Source organism: Anopheles coustani, chromosome 2 (assembly GCF_943734705.1).
Source record: "Anopheles coustani chromosome 2, idAnoCousDA_361_x.2, whole genome shotgun sequence".
Classification (NCBI taxonomy): Eukaryota; Metazoa; Arthropoda; class Insecta; order Diptera; family Culicidae; genus Anopheles; species Anopheles coustani.
In genome coordinates, this window is record NC_071289.1 from 72,143,243 (window position 1) to 72,159,524 (window position 16,282).

A 16,282-nucleotide genomic window follows, 5' to 3' on the forward strand; every position below is an offset into this window, starting at 1 on the left:
CGTCGTACGACAGCAGGGTGACAAATGAATCAACAACATGCCTAAATTTGCGCCATCTTGGGTGCTCCGTGTCGAGGCACTCGTTTAAGTGAAGCAGCCCTAGAGTGGGCAAGTCTTCTACTAACGCTTGGTACTTGGCGAAACAGTATTCTGCGAAGACATCGGAGTCAATCAACCCATTCACCAGCGCGTCGGCAGCATAGAAAACCTTTGGACCCTGAAAGTAAGCTTCGTCGACGGTACCCTCTAGGTCGGTGACATAGCTTTCCACAGCCATCGCAGCGGAATCCTGGAGACCTTCCAGCAACCCAGGACTAGTGGTCACGAGCACGGTTAAGGCAGTTACCAGACCGTTGAATGAAGGCGAGGAGGAAACGGGTCCAGACAGTCCCATTTCCAACTTTTCTCTCATAGCATCGTACTCCTGCACGAGCTGGTTAAAATAATCGTTGACAGAGTCCCTGAAATCGTAAGCGACCTCGTTGTAGCTGGAAACTTCGGTATCGAATAGACCCAGCGCCATCCCACTGACTTCTTCCTCCACGGGTTCGTATAGATCCGATACTGCCGCTTCATAGGACACGTAGTATAAGTCCGCTGTCCTTAGGTTGACCCCGGCACGTTGAAATACGTAGCACATAGCCTGTAAGTGTGCATTCAGCGATGCCAACGCTAGCAAAAACTCGCGAAACAGATCATCCAGTTCTTCCTCAGCGTTTGGGTCCGTCAAGGCATCTTGTAGGCTCATGAAGGCATCTCGGGACGGCGCAAGCCTACTGAAAGCGAATGTGAGGGAGTCCAGCATTTCTTGGTACAGTAGGCTGCCGTAGGCTTCACTCATCGACGAAAAGAACGCCTCATTGTTGTCGTTAACGAACGTCATCAGCTCGTCGTACGCATCTAGCACGGAACCGAACGTGGCGGGCACGTCGCTGCTGGAACTTACGGCGGTCTGGAGTGCATCCGTCACAAGTTGACCTTTTGTCAGCAGTTGACCGGCGAAGGGAGCCAGCAATGCAAGCTTCGCCTCACTTCCGGTGATCTGCCCAGAGAGCGTGAAATCTAGCTGGTCGTCCAGTGAGCCCATATTTAACGCGATCGAAACGGCCGCGGAGTTGATGTCAGAACTCAGGGCATACGTTAGGCTTGTCCCGAACTCGGGCCGTGCGCTGACGATGGCAACCTGTGGACAATGAAAATCTTAGTCAATCTCGGATAGCAAACGTCGGTACGAAAAAAGCTACCTGCACCAGGCAGAACACCCAACAAACATAACGTGGCGAACCCATTCCCAATCGTGCCGGAGATAGTAACCACACTTCAGATCACACTTTGCTCCCCGGACGGTGGTGCGTATTGTTTTATAGGTTTTCTGGCTCAACTAGAGATGAGGAAACCATGGGGATGCAGGCCACACTACTTTCATCTGAGCCAACATTGCACCACGAAAACTAAACCAACCCGCAACCGCCCGTTACGTAGGTTGTAGCAACATGGCGATCGGCTTTAGGGGAGAACTCTTCAGAAGAGTATTACTCAAGCTCAAACCCAAAAACAACATTGGGTCACAGCCTCTCGGCAAGTGACCCTCATACCACAAAACAAAAAATTGTATGAAAACATGGCTGTTCAACTTTGAGCGATAGTGACATAGTTTGGAAGCATCTTCTGTGAGCTGATGGTTTAGCGGTCTAGAGAATCAGAAGATCAGTTTTAACTTTGATTAACATTCAACAATAAACAATTCAATTCTTTGTTTATAAGGATGGAATACACGTATTGTATCTTTAGATACTACTGTGTCCAAAAAGTAAGGTGACTATGGTACGCAAACTGTGCGCGTCCAAGGTATTGGCGGATTGTTATTTTTTAATTGTTGAAATATGTGTTTTTGACTTCTTCAGCAAATTTCATGTAAAAATATTCATCAGGATAGGAGATATGATTTTTTTTGTGGCCTACTACACGTATGACCCTCGTTGACCCGACTCTGGGCACATTTGGGGAGCAAAGAATTTGCTTAAACTTTGTATGCGTAACTAATTTTTAGCTGCGGATTCGTTGAAATAGCTTTTGGCGATGCAGTAATGTCGAAAAAAAATGTTTACCAGGGGTTTAGTGAATTCCAAAATGGCCGCCATGGCCACAATGGCCAAAATGGCGTCATGGGACACATCATCCTCAACGATTCGTCATTCGACAAAGCTCACGTTCAAAATTTTAAGGAATCAATGTTAAATAATCGTCGATTAATGATTAGAGACTTCACCGATGATATTGAAATATCGAAAGTATCAGTAAATACCATTTTAGAGGAGGTTTTGGGCCTGGAACTCGACTGGTACCAAAATCGTTGAATTTTTTTTAAAAAGGTGTTGCGTTGAAGTGGATGAAACAGCGCTATCCGACTAAATTGACTAGACGAAGTGCATTATTACTGTAGACGAGACTTGTAACTATGCTCCAGACTGTAAAACAATCAATCAATCGAATAAATACCGTGCCAGGAATAAGCCAGGACCAAAAAACTAGCCAAACGAGGGCCATACGTTTAGTAGCGCACAAAATAAATCGTATCTCCTATCCGGATGAATATTTTTACATGAAACTTGCTGTAAAAATCAAAAACACATATAGCAACAATAAAAAATAACAATCCATCAATACCTTTGACGCGCTCAGTTTGAGCACCAAAGTCACCTTACTTTTTGGACACAGTAGTATACTTTTTAATTTTTACGACCTATTCGTATTTTGATCATTTAATATAATTATTAGTTTTTAAAAATACATAATTTATTATGATTATTTTATCATACAAAGTAGAATTTATTTTACGATACTTCTGTTATATGATAAGTTACTTGCCTCTCATCTTGGTTTAAAGAATTGGTATGAAAAATGCACCTATGTTGTTTGCAGCTTCACAGTCTCTTGGTGCCTTTTTTATATCGCGCTCTTCGCTTCAAATGTCAAAATATTTTTTTTAAATAAAATTATTAAAATATTTTCTTCCATTACATAACATTTTTTTCCGTTACAAAATTAGGATCATGAAATTTTCTTCAGTTAATGTGTCTTGAAATACAAATCATAGAAGAAAAGCTAGCCTGTGACAGCGTGTCCTTGTAACTCCTATGTCGCTTGGGCTCCGAGACGTTGAACTGATAAAGGCAATCTTCATCATCGATGAATATTGATCCGATTTAGCACCCAAACCACTCTCTTCCGTGGGCGTAACGCGTAAAGACAAACGTTGTTGCCTTGGGAACGAGGACGAAGAAGTTGCCCATTCCCCGGCGAAAGTGTACACACAACCAGAACTCGCAAAGCACCTCGGGGGTACCGCTATTGCTGGGTTTTGATTATGTTGTGCCATTCCGCCGCTGGCCGTGCTTATGTAGGGGAGGATCACGCCCTGATTAAACCATTTCGATCAGTTTCCGTTTATGGAGCCGCTTCCATTCGAATGCACACTGGCCGCCGGAACTCGCTCGTAACAGTCTTCAACTCCTCGGACCACGTCCATACGCACACCGGATAAGGCTACGCTTTCGCCACGGAACCTATCTGCAGCATCTATTTCCTGTCCACGCGGAATTTCCCTTTCCTTTCGCGCTTATTAGGCTTTTCTTTTTTTTGCCATTGCCTACTCCACGTGCCACTCGGGGTGGCTCTTCCTCTTCCGTGTCCCTCCTAATCGTCACTTACTATTTACCTAATCAATTTGAAAGTGGATACTGTTGATGGCGTCAGACATCAACACCCATCCGCTCCTCCCGAGTGCGAAGCTTTCGTAGTGTGGGAGTCAATGTGTGTGTGTGTGTGTGGGTGTGTGTTACCGGTGTGTCTGTGTGATGAAGCGTTGGATGAGCAAGTGTACGGTCATGATTCGCTTCCGGTTTATGAGCATATAAATCGTCCCTCGGCAAAGCTCGACGGGACGATGGGGTTTGCGTTCGTGGGACGTAAGAGTGAAAGTATTCCCCGAAGGAATGGAAACAGCAACCCAAAAGGATCAACCACGGCAAGAACCATAATGGCAAAAGTCAAGCAAGGTAACGGAGGAGCTCGGACGGTTAGCAATAAAAAGGCTCCAATGCCAGTTCATGGGAAGAAATAGAAAAAAAATATAAAAGATTCAAAGCTCCCCCGCAACGGCACCGAAAAAGGCCATCAAAGACGCAACAGAAACGGAATTGTGCGCTCTCCCATTCATGCGCCGTCCTTTCGTGGGCTTCGGCCGGTTCCTCCCTATCCGGATCAACTGAATGTATGTACAAAGACTTTCTTAACAGTGTTTGTTCTTTCCACACGCGTCCTTTTCTCCGTGTGTATGCGTGGTTAGTGTTTGGTAGTGTACCTGCAGGTGAATTGATACGCTTTAGGAGTGAAAACATTTGATATGTTTTGGGAAGGCATATTGATTAATCAACCATTCTATAAAATAATTTAACATCCTTCTGGTCGCATTGTGGGGAAAATATCAAACAAATATAAACTGACTTGGTTTAGATTTTTTTTTATATTGTTCACAGTAGATGATTGATTTCAAACAATTTTATTCTGATAGGTATGGAAAGCACTTATGTTGATCTTCTTATTTTCTTAGAGTGGTAATAAAAATATGTAACAACGGTAAGGTATTTGACAAGTACTGCTACGACGTTTATTGATGTACAGCAAAAATGTATTTCCATGAGCATGCATTTTGGGAATATTGTCTGGAAATGGAATGAAACACTTTTATTATGTAACAATCGCAAAGCTAAATAAGCTAATCTTATCCTCACGTTGGATTTACTTTTCTAAAATTGAGAACCCAACTTATCAGATGTGCCAGAAACTTATCAATCAAAAGAACAAAGAGACCAATTTCTTCAAGCCAACCAGACGGTAGGGCAGTTGGCAACAGTCCTGCAAGGAAAATGGAGAGTGTATTAACTTAGCAGAGGCGAGTAAGTAGGACGGAGTGCCCCCCCCCGCTACTGCTCCCGAAGCCGCACAGGCAATGTCGCACATACTTTCGGCACCAGCTCACGTCAGCAAACTCACCCACGAGCCGTGCTGGCCGGAACTCCGGCGATCCTTTCGGCGAAGCGATCTGCCTCGGTGTTAGTGTCGCAGATTATGTTGCCCATGTACTGCGCCGTCGGGAAGGTTACGGTGTGGGTGGTGTTTCAAGTATCTAACTTTCACCCACACTGCCTCCGGGCACGGTGGATGAGCCGTCGTCGCCGTCTCCGTTCGTTGGAATTCGCTCCCAGTCGGAGTAAAAGCCAGCACAGGGCAATGTTCATCCCCACTCGGTCCATCCCCTCCACGAATGCCCGTGGCTTCTCGAGTGCCCTTTTTTCCCACCCACTTTCCTGCCACCGCTGGGCCACCCAACCCAGCGACATTATTCGGTGTTTCCGCATCCGGTGTTTGACTTTTCCATTGCAGTTGTTTTGGGACCGTTTTTCCCGTACTTAGGGTGCTTTGCCAGCTATCAACCCGTCAGCCCTTGGCTCCTGTTGTGTCTCAGCTCGATCTGTATTCTTCTCTCTCTCTCTCTCTCTCACTCACTCTTTTTCTCTCTCCCTCTTACGCTAAACACCAGTGTTCCGGTGCGCAAATCGGTTTTTATTTATTATATCTTCTAATAATCGAGTGGCATCTAGTGGCGTGGGTTTGGAGGACAAAAGAAATCGTTTCACCGTGCTGTTGATGTTTGCGTTGTGCTGGTGAGAAACAGAAGGAAAAAAATGAAGACATCCTGGCGGTGGATGGTGCGACGGAAAGGCGTCATCTCACTCCCCACCCGCACCGTCCTCAATACTTTTCCACCAGGGTGTTGTGGCTCAGACGCCCGTTGAAATTGATGAGATTGAACGAAGAGTGAGAAGATTAAATTTGCCTCCCGCGTCAAAACTCGTCGGGAAAAGCTTGGAAACTTCTTGCTATTTAACTCCCCTTTTGCCGAATGGTGGTTGTTGTTGCTGGCGGGGATTGGAAACATTAAATTTTCATCGGGTAGGCCCGTGCAAAACAGGAACGGGTTTTCTTTTTTGTCGGTCCCCTGCCAAACTGAAGACATTTTAGGAGCGGGGCGGACTGGGCAGGGAGGGCTTTGATAAACTGTCGGTGATTAGTAGGGCAAAATATATTCAATCTGTCGGGAGTCGTGCAAATTTTCGCGGCCACTCTGCATGGTGGAGTAGGGGAGAAACTAATGAAACAGCACGAAATTGTCCAACAAATGGTATCTTCTTCTTTTTGTGGGATTGTTTGTACACGACTTGGAAACTTTTGCCGAAACCGTTGTTTGAGCGATGGAATGTTGTAGCGAATTAAACATCGGCTGTAGCTATTTTCACCACCAACGATTTTCTTACGATTTTGTATTAATTTCCAACAACAAATGTTGTTAAGAAACTGTTAGAATACAACTCGAGGCTAGTCTACTTTGTTCACTTTGACAGGACACATACTTAATTTGTTTAATTGGTGGCTTCATCTAATTGCGTGCAATAGTTATTAATGTCCAAACTGTAATGCGTGCTGTTGTTAGTTTACTTACAAAATCTTAGAAACATTTGTGAATGAACAAACAGTTTTCGATTTTCGAATTCGTAGCAGCTGCTTGTTTGTAATCTCTTTTCATTCAATCATATCATTTTAACAGCTAAACGAGTTTTTAAATACTTATTCGTTCTATTGTGAATTACGTCACACCATGAAAAATTGATGAAAAATATTAAAATAAAAAAAGGAAAATACAGGAGAACTTCTCCACCTTCAAATGGCCAAATGCCGAAGGTTACGTCAGTGGCGAACACTTTATGCGTGTCCCAGTCATCCAGGGTCTCCGTGATTGGAATAATGATGCTTGCTCCTGAAACAAAACACCAACCCACGGATCGGTATTCCATTGCTGCGATGTAAAAAACGCAAAAGAAATCGTTTGACTACGCTCCAGGACAAAGTCTAGGAAAAGGAAAGAAAATTATCATGTGTATGTAAGAAATGCACTAGAACGTAGGAGAATCCTACTCGAGGGATGAGGCCAATCCTCTTCAGAACGTCTTCGGCGTTCGTTTCTCGCGGTAGAACAGGGAAATCAAAAAAGAAGTGGCGGAAATCGAGAGACATTGATAAAAAAACAAAAACCTCTATTTTCCATCCCTCCAGCAGCGAGCTCCGGGAAGCTGACGGTGCAGGAACTTTTTCACAATAGGGAAAAGTGGACGAACCTACTGTGTGTCGAAATGGAATCGTTGCGAGCGCCAGCAAAAGGCAAAGAATGGATCGCGCGCGGGGTGAGGAAATCCAACCAAATATATTGAAATGCGGAAGTGGGAAAACTTGTCGATGGTTTTATTTTCGATTCACGTGAACAAACCATACGGGAAGCGGTAGAATTCGTTGGAAAATTTGACTGAATTGCTCAGCTAGGCCCCAGCAGTTTGTCGGAAATTGAATGTCGTGCGCTCTTAATGGTTAAAGGGAATTTCTTATTTTGTTCGAATATTTGAAGTGATGTTTTGGCCAATTTTCAAAAGACTTGAATGAATATGCTTATTAAAGTAATATGAAAGATGTACGATTTATTTTAATTCTTTCAAATACGATTCCAAATTTCCATTATTTTCAAATAGCATTTCATCATCCGGAAACGATTGATTGTTAGAGAGCATCACAACTTCTGCATGCTGCAGGTGAGTAACTCGATGACTACCATGGTGCAAAACTACTAGAATCGACCAAAAATCTTCGAAACAGCGCGTTGTTACTTCTCGGTTTGGGAAGGAGAAAACAAATTCGACCCATCGCAGGGAAAAGACTAAGGTTAAAAGGAGGGAAAACATACCGGCACCAGCAGCAGCAGATACATTGAATCCACCCGAAAACATTGTGACTGGAGTTGGTTGTTTTTCTTGTTTTCTGTTTCAGTTTTTCCCTTTAGCGGTAGCGAAAAGCTTCGGCACGACGATGCCGTTTGCGCTGCGCCCTGACACTTGATGAAACGGTCTCGCAATGAAAGTTTGGAAAATGCATAGGGTAGCAGGTGCAGAGTGTGGGATGGTACTAGCGGGAGCCTTGCTGCAGGATTAGACTACGGTACGGTCAGTTGTTCTGACTAGTTCCCATTGTCAGTGTTGCCCTGTCTGTACCATAGCGCCGGCAGGCTGGTGGGTTAGAGGAAGAACAGAACGCACGGTTTATTGTTGCACAGGACACTGGACGCAGTGTGAAATATTATCGACGTTTCAATAATTATGTCAAGTTGTTCATGGGCTTTACGTTCAAAGTTAGGCGTTTAACTTCAACTCGTATTAAGAAATAGATAAATGATGTTAAAATAAGGCTTTACTTTTACGTACTTTACTACATATTACGTACATATTACTATTACATTCGTTGGGTTCGTAATAAGACAATGACATTTTCCTACAGACTGAAATATTGTCATAATTATAGGGATTGAGCCGATCTAGATGAATAATTAGAAAAATAGTAATAATGAACGAATTGATAAACGAATGAATTATGAATGCGAGGCAACGAAAAATTAAAAATGAAATTAATCGCTAGATAGTTGGCAACAAAAATTACAAGAGCGATGGCCTACTACTGAACCGAGATGGATCTGCAGATGGAAAAAGATGGAATAAAGCAGACATTGAAAAACGGAAAGGGTTGAACCATCGGTCTTGTGATTGAATTTGACGAGAGTGGATAGTGAAAATGAAACAAGTAGTTGAATTTGGAAGTTGAAATATAATGAAATAGAGAAATAATCCGTGAGATCACGACAATAATGTCACAAGTCAACAAATACGACAGTTTTCTCAGCATTTTCCAAAAAATGAGGTAACTCGTAACATTCATAAATATGCAACTCGACTATCTGCCATATCCAATGGAACGATATTAACGAGGGTTATTTTACTTTGATAATGTTTAAACGAGAGCGTTTCATTTTACCAGTTATTTTGATTAAGCAACTTTTTTCCATTGCCCTCTTTGTGATAGTAAAAGATTCATTGTCCTATCACTTTCTTAAATAGTGGCATGAAGTATTTGTTTTTATATTATGATGTATTTAATAGTTAGTAGACCATGTTTTCGATACATCAATATTTGCAAACTAAATCTTATGTCCAGTATGTCCTTCGATAACTTTCCTACTGTGCCAGCTTCGACCGTAGAATCTAAAGATACATACAACTTTCATTCGAATGTTCGTTGCCCTGTGTCAGCCTCGGCCACCCTTACCACCCGCATCCGGCCAAAGTCCACAAATTCAGGACGCTTTTTCTCTGTCACGTGTACGGTTATCCTCGTCTCCGGGCATTGAGCCTTCCGCGCCTTCGGTCATGGCTCAAGCTCACACACGGTAAAGCACCGTTGCGAACCCTAAGGTTACGTGGATCGGGTTTCAAAACCACTGTGCACACATACACACACACAGAGTTTGGAGCACATTGTCTCTTGGGCAGACGTTGTAGGAAAGGATTGTGGTTTAGTGAGAAAATGGAAAGATGGCAAGATACAACGAGAGGTAGAGATCGTGAGAGGAGAGAAGGATGGGGATGTTTAGTATGAAAAAGGCTCGGAAAAGCGAACTGCCAAGCGGTACAGTTTTTTCTATAAGAGGAAAATCTCCATCCAGCGAAGCGGTACCGGGATGGCGAGGGATGTTTTAAATTTATTCAAACAAAAATTGTTCGCTTTTCCCAAGCATTGGCTCGGTGGAGTGAAGGGAAAGAGGTGTTTAACGCCACGACAGACTAGGCTGCCCGGACGATGAAAGTGGTAGTGGGTGGAGTGGTGGTGGAATGGCATGATGGTCATGTAGGTAGGTTTCCTGAAGTATGTTTGAGCGAGGACTTTTTCTGGATGGAGGGCTGCAAAACCAGATCCACAACGATCTACATTGAAAGGAAAAGAAGGAAAATGTCTCTTATCATTTTATTTCTCTCCCTCTCTCTCACATGCATTCTCTCTTTCCTTCACTCTTTCTTTGTTTTATATCTCGCGCTCTTCTTACACAAATTGTTGTTCTGTCGCCGCCACTCGTGTTTCATTCTCTGTCCTTCCCAAGGAGCTGGTGGAAAAACACTGCGCCGGAAAAACCATCCAAGGATCGGTACTAACTTGCAACCTTGCGTACCGACGTAGTCTTTGCTGAGCTTTAACGGACGAAATAAAACGACAGCAGTTCCATTCCGTCAACTTTGGTTCGAAAATTTCGCCAACGCCAACGTATCCGACCGTTTGGAATGTTAGTCAGATTTGTTCCGGACGGTTTACATGCGGTCGAAGAGGGAACGGTTGTTGGGAGCAGGCGGACCGGGTGATAGGTTTTGCATGATAGGATAATGGTGTTCAGCACTTTACCAATGGCACTAGAGTCTGGCGGTAGGGTTCGGGTTGTAGCCAGACTTCTTTTTCCTCCATCCGAGTACCGACGATGGAGCATGGAGTATTTTTAAATTTCTCTTCGTGGGTAGCAGCGAAAAGCAGCACCGGATGTAGCTTTTCATTAGAGTGTGAAAGTGAGGAGAGATACGCTGGTTGATTTGCGACCAACGACATCCAACTCAAACAAGTAGAAAAAAAAGCTTCTTCCTGCTAGATGAGTAAGGAGATGTGCGTTAGGGTTTTCCAGTTGCAGTGCGTAACAGAAATGGAATGGTACCAGCTAGACATGTTTTTTTGGATCTCCCTGTTCCGGAGGACTACTTCGGCTCGCTAGTATTTGGGACCAGAAGAGAACATATGATTGGATGCTTAGTGAATGCTGACCAAGTTGTCTCCAAAATTTAATCCAATAGAGAAATAGAGATGTAAGATAGAAAAACGAGATGAAAGTTTCGAAAACCACTGCTTTCCACGAGCTTCCATAAACAACGACCCTACGCGAACAGGAAACGTACGCACGTTAGTTATTTATTTATTTGCGTTTGATTTACAAAGACGGGGTTCATCACATCACCCAAATTAAAGCTGAATGCCTACATTCGTTTTGAAAAATATCGGTTCTGACAAAGCAATAGTAGCTATAAATTGGTTTCTTCAAACATTAGAGTAACAAAAGTCATTACAAGTAAAAAACAGTTTTGGTTTGCTAATTGCAATGTTGATCAACAACTGACTGTATTTTTCCAAAGAAATGTCTCAAGTATTATGAGGTAAGTTTAAGCACATCTGATGTGTTCTATATTTCATAAAACTTTTTCTTCTTGTCATGTTGTGGTAATCGTTAAAAGTTTTTATTGAAAACGCCGTTAAGATTTTAAAATTAGTATAACCTGATTAAAATAACTGTAGCTACTCGTAGCTGTTAGCTATATCATAACTTCATTACTCAACTTTGCCAAAATTCTCCATTGCATGTATGAGAAAGATGAAAAAGGATTTGTTACACTACTGCAAACCGATGTTAACGTGTGTTAAACATAATTCAACCTTTCGTGGCCGCTTCAATATCGTATTTTAGTGGGCATTAATTGCTTTCGGTGGCTTTTCCATCCCCATATAGAGTGCTCATCCAGTCGCCAATTCTACCGAAATATGCCGGTGGCATCTTCGGTGGCATCAGACGGATGGAGAGCCAAGACACTGTGAGAAGCAAAATTTTAGGCAAATTAAAGCAGCCCAAAGACGTGCAGCCATGGCCAAGTCAACCGAGAAGAGCCGCTCATAAGAATGAGGTTAATAATGGGTGTGCGGAGGAAGTTAGCGCAGGTGATAAAGAAAGTTAACTTGGCCCCGTCACACGCGCAATGGGACGCGTTGGTTACAAAAAAAAGGAAATAAAAACGGGTTGGGAATTTTTATGCTAAAACGTCAAGCATAAATAAATAATCGATATCGGACCACCCAGCTTGATGCGTGTTGATGATGCGGTTCAAAGCAGACGCGAATGCAAGGGCGAAGCATAAAAAGGAAGAAACAAAAACGAGCCGATTCAGTCTGAGATGGTCCGATCGGTGATTTTGCCTTTTTTGCATCTGATATTGGTAGGTTTATCAAGTGAAATAATGATCACAGATAAAACGAACTCCTTGTTTTGTCTAATACACTTGAAAGGCAATGACAAAAATGTGATAAGCTCCCATACAGTTTTGTATAACTATAACTATGTATAACTCAAATTATTCTTATTGAGCATCGTTATTCTTATCTGTCTTTCATTTTGTAATTCAATGTTGAATTTAAAATCTGTAACTTTTCCAACAAACATGCCAAATTACTTAGTTTATCTAGCATCTTATTTACTTTACTTAAAATTAAATGATTTCGTTTTCAAGAATTGTTCCATGTGTCAGCAATGGATTAGTTGAGCACCGAATTATACGACCATTTGAGAGGATGGCAAGTCAATTTTCTAACTGAAACCTGCTTGGCTATATTGCACACCTCTTCCACTTTGTCTCAAACAAACTTCATCATATACGTCTATTTCGGCATCTTTCTAAGTTCTCTTCGATGGAGTCACTGGTCCACTGTTTGGGTGTTGTATATGGCTTTACGTAATGACAAGAACATGTTGGGAAATTAACAGGCAGCAAGTGGGGCAACAATGTGACAACACGGATTTTCAGACCCAATCTGGATTGATAGTTTCGTTGGATGTCGGTGGTGCGTTGTTCCATAAAGCTGCACCGAGCCGAGTTTACTTAGCTGCACCGCACTGTTGGGAGCATTCTGTATGCGCCCGGGTCAGTGGAAAGTACTATAAATGGTTCGACGCATGCTAGCTGCAGCGACACATAGTAGTGTTTCGGTGTACCTAGGAGTCCGATGGCAACTGCAATGAAGTTTCGAGTGTGGGCACTTTCGCTGGTCGTGATCTGTTCGCTGCAGGTTGGTCCATAGGCGGCACTGTCGTGCATGAGGATGGCGTTTTTTTTCTGGTTCAAAAAAGCATGTTTTGTCTTCCTTGTACAGTGGTCCGTTCCTGCAGAACCACGGCCCGACTTTGCACTCGAAGATACCGTGTACGGTGCTACGAAGGTGTCGTCGGCGCTGTCGGTCCTTTACAGTGAAGTTGGCAGTGTCACCAGTAGTTTACAACCGTTAACACTAGAGTCGGACTATGAAACACTAGGTGTACTGTACAGTTTGTTGAATGCGGTTGGCTTTCCCCTGCAAGGCTACCTCGGAGCAATCGTGGAGAGCCTCGAGACTCTCACCACGACGGATAATACAAGCGATTTCGGCTTATTTTCGTCCGTGACCGGCATTATCGACGCTGCACAGACCTGGATAGCCGAAGATTTTGATGTAATCCTTGGTGTCATGAACGAGCTCGTTGGAGGACCCCTTGCAGCGCAGTTCAACGACGCACTCTCGCGCATCGACGATGGTCTTAGCGAGCTTCAAGACGCATTGGAAGAACTTTCCTCGGTGGTCCAGGGAATCCTGGGAAGCAGCGAGGAGTCCAGCTGCCAACGACGGGATGTACCGCCGCGTTATGTCTATCGGGTAGTGTATGCTGTGCGTGCCTTGCGAGGCTATCTGCCGTTGGTCACATACCTGATTGTCACTACGGTGGATAACCTTCGGACAGCCGACGAGTACGTGGTGCGGCTGGAGGCTGCAACATCCGACGTGACCGACGTAACGCAGTACACCGAGCTGGTAGAGATTGGCGTCTATCCAATCGTCACCCATGTTGCGGAGGCCGTGGAAAGTGTTCACAGCGATCTGGGGCTGGTCGTGGGGCAACTGTCAAGCCTTACCAATGTTCAGTCGGTTTCCAGTTATTCGGGTGTGGTAAGCGCCCTCTCTAGCTTTGACTCGGTCCTGAACAGGTTGAGCTCCGCCAGCTCTAGCTTCTATCTGGCCCTCGACGATATATCCGAGAGCCTCGAGGAGTACCTGACCGACCCCGACAATACCGATCCGATGAGCAACAGACAAGACGTCGTAGACACACTCTTGGACACGCTGCTATCCAACGGGCCCTTCTCGCGCTACTGCTTCTACAAGTACTCGGAAATACTGCTAGGATTCACCGATCTCGGCTACAGTGGCGTGGAAGAATGTATCGACAGGGAGTTGGAGAGGCTGCAGTTTCTCGAGGAAACCCTACTCCGACTGGTCGCGGCACTGGAGTTCGACTTCGAGGACCTGTTTGATGAGCTTACCGCGTGCGAAGGAATACGCCGAACCAGCAGGCGTGCGCAATGTGTCGCCAATGTATGTACGGCATGCAACAACCCTAAGCCCCATTGTCACTAACTCTTACTTTTTGCGTGTTTCAGCTGGCGTTCACGTACAACTTTTTGGCGAGCAGCTTTGAAACAAAGTTTGATCTGATTTACGAAGTCGCCATTGCGGAGGCGGTGGCAAGTAAATACCGACTGCTGGCCTGCGTGGAGTCTCTGACGTTCAGGCTACTCGATGAATCGACGGATGACCTGAGAAGGGAGATTAGGAAATGCAGACGACATGGACCGTACTGTGAGCAGGAATCGGGCGAGGAAGGAAAGCTACTTTTAGCAGGTAACGAGGGGAAAGAGGTAAAATAACAGGCTGACCGTACTTGACCCAATGCATAATGCACGCTTACTGCAGTTGACCTGGAAGCAGGGCGGTAGATAATAAGGATGCCTTCGGGTGGACAAGCAGGATGGATGTTTTATTTTTCTAAAGTCCGGAGGTATCAACACAGTGTTTGTAATAAAAAACCATTTTCATTGGCTTAACGTGTTTGCTGTAGTCTTACTTCTTGCCCTTAGTGGTCATCTGCGAGCTTAGAGTTCTCAAGTGAAACAACGTGGTTTTCAACGTCTTGATTTTGCGTCACTTTCTCATTTGTGTGGTACTATTCTCTATTCTTTTCGAAGCACTTAGCAAAATTGTTACCTGTTCCTTGGCAAATTATTGGGTCTGTGGTTTTCGAATGTTTGTCACAGTGACACACACACCCCACCATTCCATATCTGCTCTTTTGACAGCACCGAATGTCTACTTGACGGATGAAATTCTTGGGCGGTATCGCTTACATGAAGGTAATGATTTCACACAACAAAACCAAACAAACAGACATCCCACGTCGAAAATGGTTGGCCCATAAAGCGGCTCAAAGGAAAGCCTGCGAACGGTCCGATGCCCGGCGTCCTACGCTGCGAGTCGCAAGTGACACTTCAACCCCCGTCAGAGCAGGAGGTGATCAATCTTCATTCGAAATGATTTTACGGCCACAGACATCGTGGCGCGGATCACGTTACTTTGCGTGCGGCACCGGGAGAACGGCGTGCAAATGGGGGTAAAGATCGCAACTATCAAGAGCTCGACGGAGGAGTGAACTGACCGAAAAGGAAGGCTTCAGTTGCATGTTGAGGCTGAGGGCACGTGTCGTTCAGTTCTCTCTCGGTGATCGCCGATCGGGGAATAACGCCATGACCTTGGCTGGATGCGTTAATCGAACGTGATCGCACGACCTTTGCTTGGAGCCAAACGTCATTGGAATACGTTTGATTGGAGTACCAGGGAGAAACCGAACCAATCTGTACTTAAGGGAGTGGTTCAACATCGAGCCGTACTGGTGTCTAGTCGGTACCACACTCTGTAGTCTATCCTCTTCAACTTGACAGAGGAACTTCATCCGAAGGCTTCTTAGTGGCGTTACTCTTTGGTTGCTGTAATGGGTTGCTGTTTCCTGTATCACCTACCTTATTTTATGACTTGTTTATTGCTTCGACGTCATACTTCCTAGATGACATTGCGCCATAAACGCTATTGATTTGGTATACTTTTAAATTGTGGGAACAAGCCATGGTAAATTTATTTCTAATCGATAACCATTTAATTTGATGCTTCTGTATTTTAATATATTGCTTTACGTTGCTGCTATTTTCAGGTTGATTTATATTTTACCTGTTAAGTGATGTTTTCATTTAATTGAATAAATTCTTAGGTTTTATCAGTGAGATTCTGTTTGAACATGGTGAACAGCAAAAATAGTATTTAATCTACTGGAGTTTAATATTATTTTCTTGTTTTAATTTTACACACCTAACCTGAAAATTGTGTCGATAAAATAATTTGTACAACAATTATAAAATTTTTAAAATCAAACTATAAATATTTTTTGTGTAAAACCATTCCGATCTCAAATTGATAACATCATAATATTGTGCCGCTTCCAGAGCGATCCCGCTTAGAACGTTCATCGTTCGGTTTTTGCATCGTTTTGATCGTGTATGGAACAGAACGCTATCGGCCGCTGCACGAGTCAATATTTAATCAGCTGATGCTCGAAACGGTCCATATTATTGTT